Raw genomic sequence first — 6,000 nt, 5'->3', positions numbered from 1 at the left:
TTCCCCTCAAAGGCATCTAAAATTAAAATGTTTTTATCCTTTCTCTGAAAAGTCCTTTCTCTGAAAAAGAAAGCAGATTTATGGCTCCACTTCAAGTGGCCTTTGTGATGTCCTCTCAGGCGCACAAATAAAGACAGAGATCAGATTTCTTCAATATAATGTTTCGTTTATTTTATAATTGGAGGGCAGTTTTAGCGTTGATTTTATCATGGCCCTGTTTTGTGCTGGCTCCCACACATGCAACTCCCACCTGCAGTCTGCTTCTGGCAGAGGGTTCACATTCCTGCATAAACCACCCAAAGAGTTTCCCTCCAAAACATAACAAGCCTCTTAAAGAGGGATCACCAGAGGTGTGTGTGTGTGTGTGTGTGTGTGTGCAAGGCAGGCAGGGAGCATGGGCGTAGCCAAGGGGGTGGGGGCAGCTGCTCCCCAAATTAATAAAAATCAATAAAAATTACATAGCTAACTGAGGTTCTGCCCCACCACAACAAAAGGCCTGCCCTCCAACAAAAATCCTGGCTACGCCCATGGCAAAGGGGCTCTCTAGTTGACAATATACATTACATCACTCACCCCAAATGGTCTGGGGGGAGGACACTCGCTTTACATGTTAACTTGTGTTACTTCACTTATTTCAAAACGTAGCAAGCCAGTCCTGTTCATGCTTTCCCCATTGCTCATTTTACTGAGGAGGGCCTTGAACATCTGCTGCAAAGTCCTCCTAGAGCAGTGGTGGCCAAACTTTGCCCTCCAGCTGTTTTGGGACTACAATTCCCATCATCCCTGACCACTGGTCCTGTTAGCTAGAGATAATGGGAGTTGTAGTCCCAAAACAGCTGGAGAGCCAAGTTTGGCCACCACTGTCCCAGAGTGTACCACTGGTCCAAACTCACCAAATAGGCAGATTTTAATTTATTTATTTATTTATTTATTTATTTATTTATTTATTTCCCGTCATTGTGTGGGAAAATATCAGACTGCTAGTTTTCACCTCTTTACCTTGTTCTTTGACACCTAGGGTGTTTGTTTTCAGGTCCCACCCTGTTCCTGTGGACACTGATCTGCTTTAACTTTTTAATTCTGAAATTTAGATTCTTGCAACACACCCTAGGACCAGCTGGCGAAGGTCAGGCGATAACAATAATATACTTTTAAAATCCAAAGTGTAATCCTCTGAGCTGGTGCTCTGCTGCTGAAGTACATCAAACTTGAATTGTTTTGAAGCAGAACACAACTTGCATTTTTCAGAACTAGTGAAGTAGCTGCTCCTGGTTTCTTGCTTATCTGCAGGCCATGTTTCTTAGGAGAAGACATGTTCAGTTGCTTCATTAGGAAATGGATATAAAGCAGTCAGCTGCCAGAATTTCAAACAAACTATGGCTTAATGTGAATGAGTTCCTGTGGTGCTGTTCCTGTGCTCCTGCTTCTGTCATGCCAAGGACAATCAAGGCACCATCTCAATTGTCATGTTACCCAAAACCAAGCTCCTGGTTTGTTTTTCCCAAACCACAAGTGGTAAGACAAGGACAAACCAAGGTCCCACCCTTATTGTGCCACTGTATGGAAAGTGTGTCCACAGTAAAGACCTGTGTTAATTTATAGCTATATGGTATTCCCCATCATTTGTTTTTGTTTGTTTTGGTAATTGCATATTCTGCTGTTTTTTATTTTGTTAATTTTTATGTAAACAACTTTTATTAATTTTTTGAAGAGAGAATACAGTGGTACCTCAGGTTACATACGCTTCAGGTTACCCACTCTGCTAACCCAGAAATAGTGCTTCAGGTTAAGAACTTTGCTTCAGGATAAGAACAGAAATCGGGCTCTGGCGGAGTGGCAGCAGACAGGAGGCCCCATTAGCTAAAGTGGTGCTTCAGGTTAAGAACAGTATTAGGTTAAGAATGGACCTCCGGAACGAATTAAGTACTTAACCTGAGGTACCACTGTACAATAACAAAACAGAGAATACAATAACAGGAGATAACATTCTTAGAAAATTACAGGGTTTTTTATTGAATGGCTTCATTGTGGTTCATTATTGGAGTTTCAACAAAGTTTCTGACCAAAGGTTTTGCTGTCGGAGAGACCCCTGCCTGAGAGGCAGGATGAGGGCAGAAGAGCCTTATGAGCATGATGCCCAAGGCCACTGTGCCAAAACTTGCCTTGAGATTCAAGGAGTCTGGCTGCCAGCCAATGCTCAAACTACTGGAACATCATTTTCCTTTCTAAGACCAGCGAGAAACAGTAAGCAAATGGTCTCTGCATCCAAGTGAAAGTTTTTGAATTGAAATGTGCATTATTAAAGAGAGCCTTCGCTGGAAGACTCTTGGGGATTCTAGCTGCTGATTTAATTTAGCAAAATCAGAGGTGGAAAAAATTGGTCCAAGAGCACAGGAATGTGTATTACCACTTCAGGGGGCGGTTGTCAGCCCAATACTTTGTCAGTAGAGCTGTTGGGGCACTCTTCTTGGGTTGAAATCTGTTGGCCAAACTTGTATATTCATGTGTTATGAATTCTTAGTCTTCTAGCCTCTGAGTTCAATAGGGTTCATTCCCAAGTAAGTATGTACAGTGGTACCTCGGGTTACATACGCTTCAGGTTACATACGCTTCAGGTTACAGACTCCACTAACCCAGAAATAGTGCTTCAGGTTAAGAACTTTGCTTCAGGATTAGAACAGAAATCGTGCTCCGGCGGCGTGGCAGCAGCAGGAGGCCCCATTAGCTAAAGTGGTGCTTCAGGTTAAGAACAGTTTCAGGTTAAGAACGGACCTCTGGAATGAATTAAGTACTTAATCTGAGGTACCACTGTATAGGACTGCAACCTTAGCTGAGGTTGCTCAGGCTTATTTTTCTCCTCCAAGGGATGTTTGTTTTAATAAAATTGGACAATTACTGAACCTGAGAAAAAATAATAGCAATAACTGATACCTTTTGAACAAATATTCTTGAATATACTTGAGCAGTAGTTTCGGTATATACAGCTTGTTTCTGGGTAGTTCCAAAATAATTGTGCAGAGAGAAACTTATCAACAGATTTTCTGCTTTCCAATATATGGTATTTGTGAAACGATTCATGAGGTGACAAGAGTACATTCCAGTTGCGCTTTTCTAAGAATGGAATTAATTCTGCTTAGTATTAGCTACTGTTTAAAGTAGAGCATTTTAAGGTATTTGGTTGCCTTCGTGCAGTTTAACAAACCTGTTATTCTAGATTCTGCCTGTGGTGTTTCTACTGTAGAAATGAAAGCTATTGAAACTCAGCTCATTCTAACACAATGCTCTGTTCAGCTGCTTTGGTCAGGGAACCCGTGGGGTATTATGGAACAAGTTGCATTGTGTTTGCTTCTTACCTTGTGGTTGGGAAACAAAAAAATACTCTGCACCATGATGTACTGAGGAGCACGTGCTTGTCAAATGTCGTGTTCAGCTACATGGAGTATGCTTTCTTACTTTCTGTTATATTTCAAAACGATTGTTGCATTTAGCACTGGACTCCCAGACATGAGATAGCAAGAACATCTTGCTTTTGAAGTGGTTCTGCTCTTTTCATTGCTGGTGGAAACTTGCAAGAACTGAGCATCCTTGCCAGGCTATTCAACATGCACCCCTCTGAGTAGGTAACTGGAAATGACAGCTAGAAGCAGATGGTGTGAAAGCAACATGAATTAAGTCCAGATACTCTGCTTCTCCGTATAACAGAATGTTCCTTCAGCCTTAGTGTATTAGGGAAAGGTTTACTGCTCAGATATTCTCATTTGTCAAAGACTAAATTCTGACATGAGCAAGTCTGGAGACGGTTTGTTTATTCTGCATATCATTATGCATCCTTTCCTGATGATTGGTTTGAACAGTTAGAGAAGTGTTTCTACTACTTTTATTTATGTTTTAAATAGTACTTCTTACGTATAGGGATGGTGAGTAAGATTGGTGTTGGAGTGGAGCGGCTTGAGCAGGTGGAACTTCGTGCCATCACTTCTGGTGCAACTGATATGCACAAGATCTAGAGTGATCCAACAATTGTTTTCAAGTTTTCTTCTTCCCTCCCTGCCACATTTTTCCTTTTGTGTCATGTCTTGACACAATCTCTGTCAAGGTTGAGGTATGGGCAAAAGTCTGGTCCAGAGCTAGGACCAAGGGACAATCAGATATGAGGGCAACCAAGAGAAAGGGTTCAAGAACAAGCTTGACCAAAGAGCAATCAGGATCAGGATCAGAGGGCAAATCTGATTGCAGGAGCAAAACAACATAACTGAAATCCATGGCTCCCACATCAGATCCCTTATTGCAGCTGCCACTATTGTGCTTTTTCTGTGTATGTTCAATGCTCACATTCCATGACTTGTTATCCTGTAAGTATTGTTTTATATTTTGATTTTATAAAGATTTCTGATCAAGTCTTTTAGTCTAAAACCTTTGCTGTCAGTGTAAGACCTGTGAGAACCCAAAGTGGTGCTTGAACAAATTCTCTTCCTTATATTGCTGGGATATTGCCTGCTTGGTTTGCTGATATCAAAGCATGGGTGCTTCTGTGGTTTAGTAGTAATTTCAGTGAAAATGTATCTCTTAAAATAGTTAAAATTCCCTTCCATTTATAAAAGCTGTAGAACTTGCAAGTTACTCAATACCAGGGGTTTCTCTAGTGCATCTTGAGAAGTTGTTTGTTCTATTTTGGATCTGGCTACTGAAATGATAAGGTTTGGGGGTTCAAATTTTGTGGAGTGGGGTGTCCTGCAGATGCTGGGGTAGGTGCTTAATATGACAACTTTAGCACTGACTTCATGACAATAACAAGGAAGTTATAAATAAAACAAAACATATGGATTGGTTGATTGAAATGGTTCGGCAAAGTGGTCTCATTAATTTTAGATAATGGGAAGTTTTGTTCCTTTGTTAATTAATGAAAGTTACAGCAGTGAATTATTATTTTTTATTCCAAGCCCCTTTCTTCTTGTTTAATGAGCTCACTGATCCTGCTGAAGGAGACCTAAACCTTGAGATTCTTATTTTTTAAAAAAAGGAATTGGAACTACTAAATTTTTAATCAGTGCTATTTCCATGACAAACTTTCTGACCTCAAGCCAACAGATGCAGGAAGCGCAAATGTTCTTTGTGTAACTAGAAAGGAAACCTGATACAAATACCTTCCATTTCGTGGGAGTGATCCACTTCACAGACCACGGCTTTCGACAGTCCACTGCAGTTGCTGACACACCCGCCAGGCCTGAGAGCAGCCACAATGAGGTGCCATGGACTTTTAGAGGGGACAAGTGGGTAAAACTGTATTGATTTTGTAACAGAAGGCAGGAGACTAGATTATCGTAATTACACTGGGCCTCTGAAAAATATATGAAGAAGCTGTAAAATGAAATGTCAGGAAGGTTAGTAATCACTCGGGGAATGAGCCAGAAGAAAATCAAATGCTGTGTAGTCTTGTTGGCTACTCTGGGTATTCAGCCATGCAAATGATTTCTCAGAGATGAAACTGTTTTGCTTCTGTTATGGGAGTCCTTGACATCTCCAATTGTTTTCAGAGGCCCCCTCTACAGAATAGTACCTCATAAGGGCCACATTAGTAATCACTTTAACCTTGACATGCCTTTTATTTTTAAGAAGGGTACTACTGTATATAGGTGGGAAAGGGGAAACAAGCGATGCACCCCTTTAATGTCAGCAGCCAACCCCATCGCCCTCCGTTGACCTCCATTTGTATGTGTTTCCTGTCTGAATAATATTCTTGCATGACTTCATTCAGTATGGTTCTCCCTTCTGTAAAGAAAAGTGGGCAGTGCTCTTCTGAATAGAGAATGAACAGTGCAGTTGCATAAGTCAAGCTGTCCTTAGGTGGAGAGAAAGAAAATCAAACTCATTCAGATGAGAAATCTATAGATAAAGATGATGGTGATATACAGCACAAGCTTTAGGTCAGGCATGGCCAAACTCCAGCTGTTTTGGGACTACAATTCCCATCATCTCTGTCCACTGGTCCTGTTAGCTAGG

This window comes from Podarcis gaigeae, assembly GCF_964106915.1.
Source record: "Podarcis gaigeae genome assembly, chromosome: 3".
Taxonomy (NCBI): Eukaryota; Metazoa; Chordata; class Lepidosauria; order Squamata; family Lacertidae; genus Podarcis; species Podarcis gaigeae.
This window is presented reverse-complemented; position numbering follows the sequence as displayed.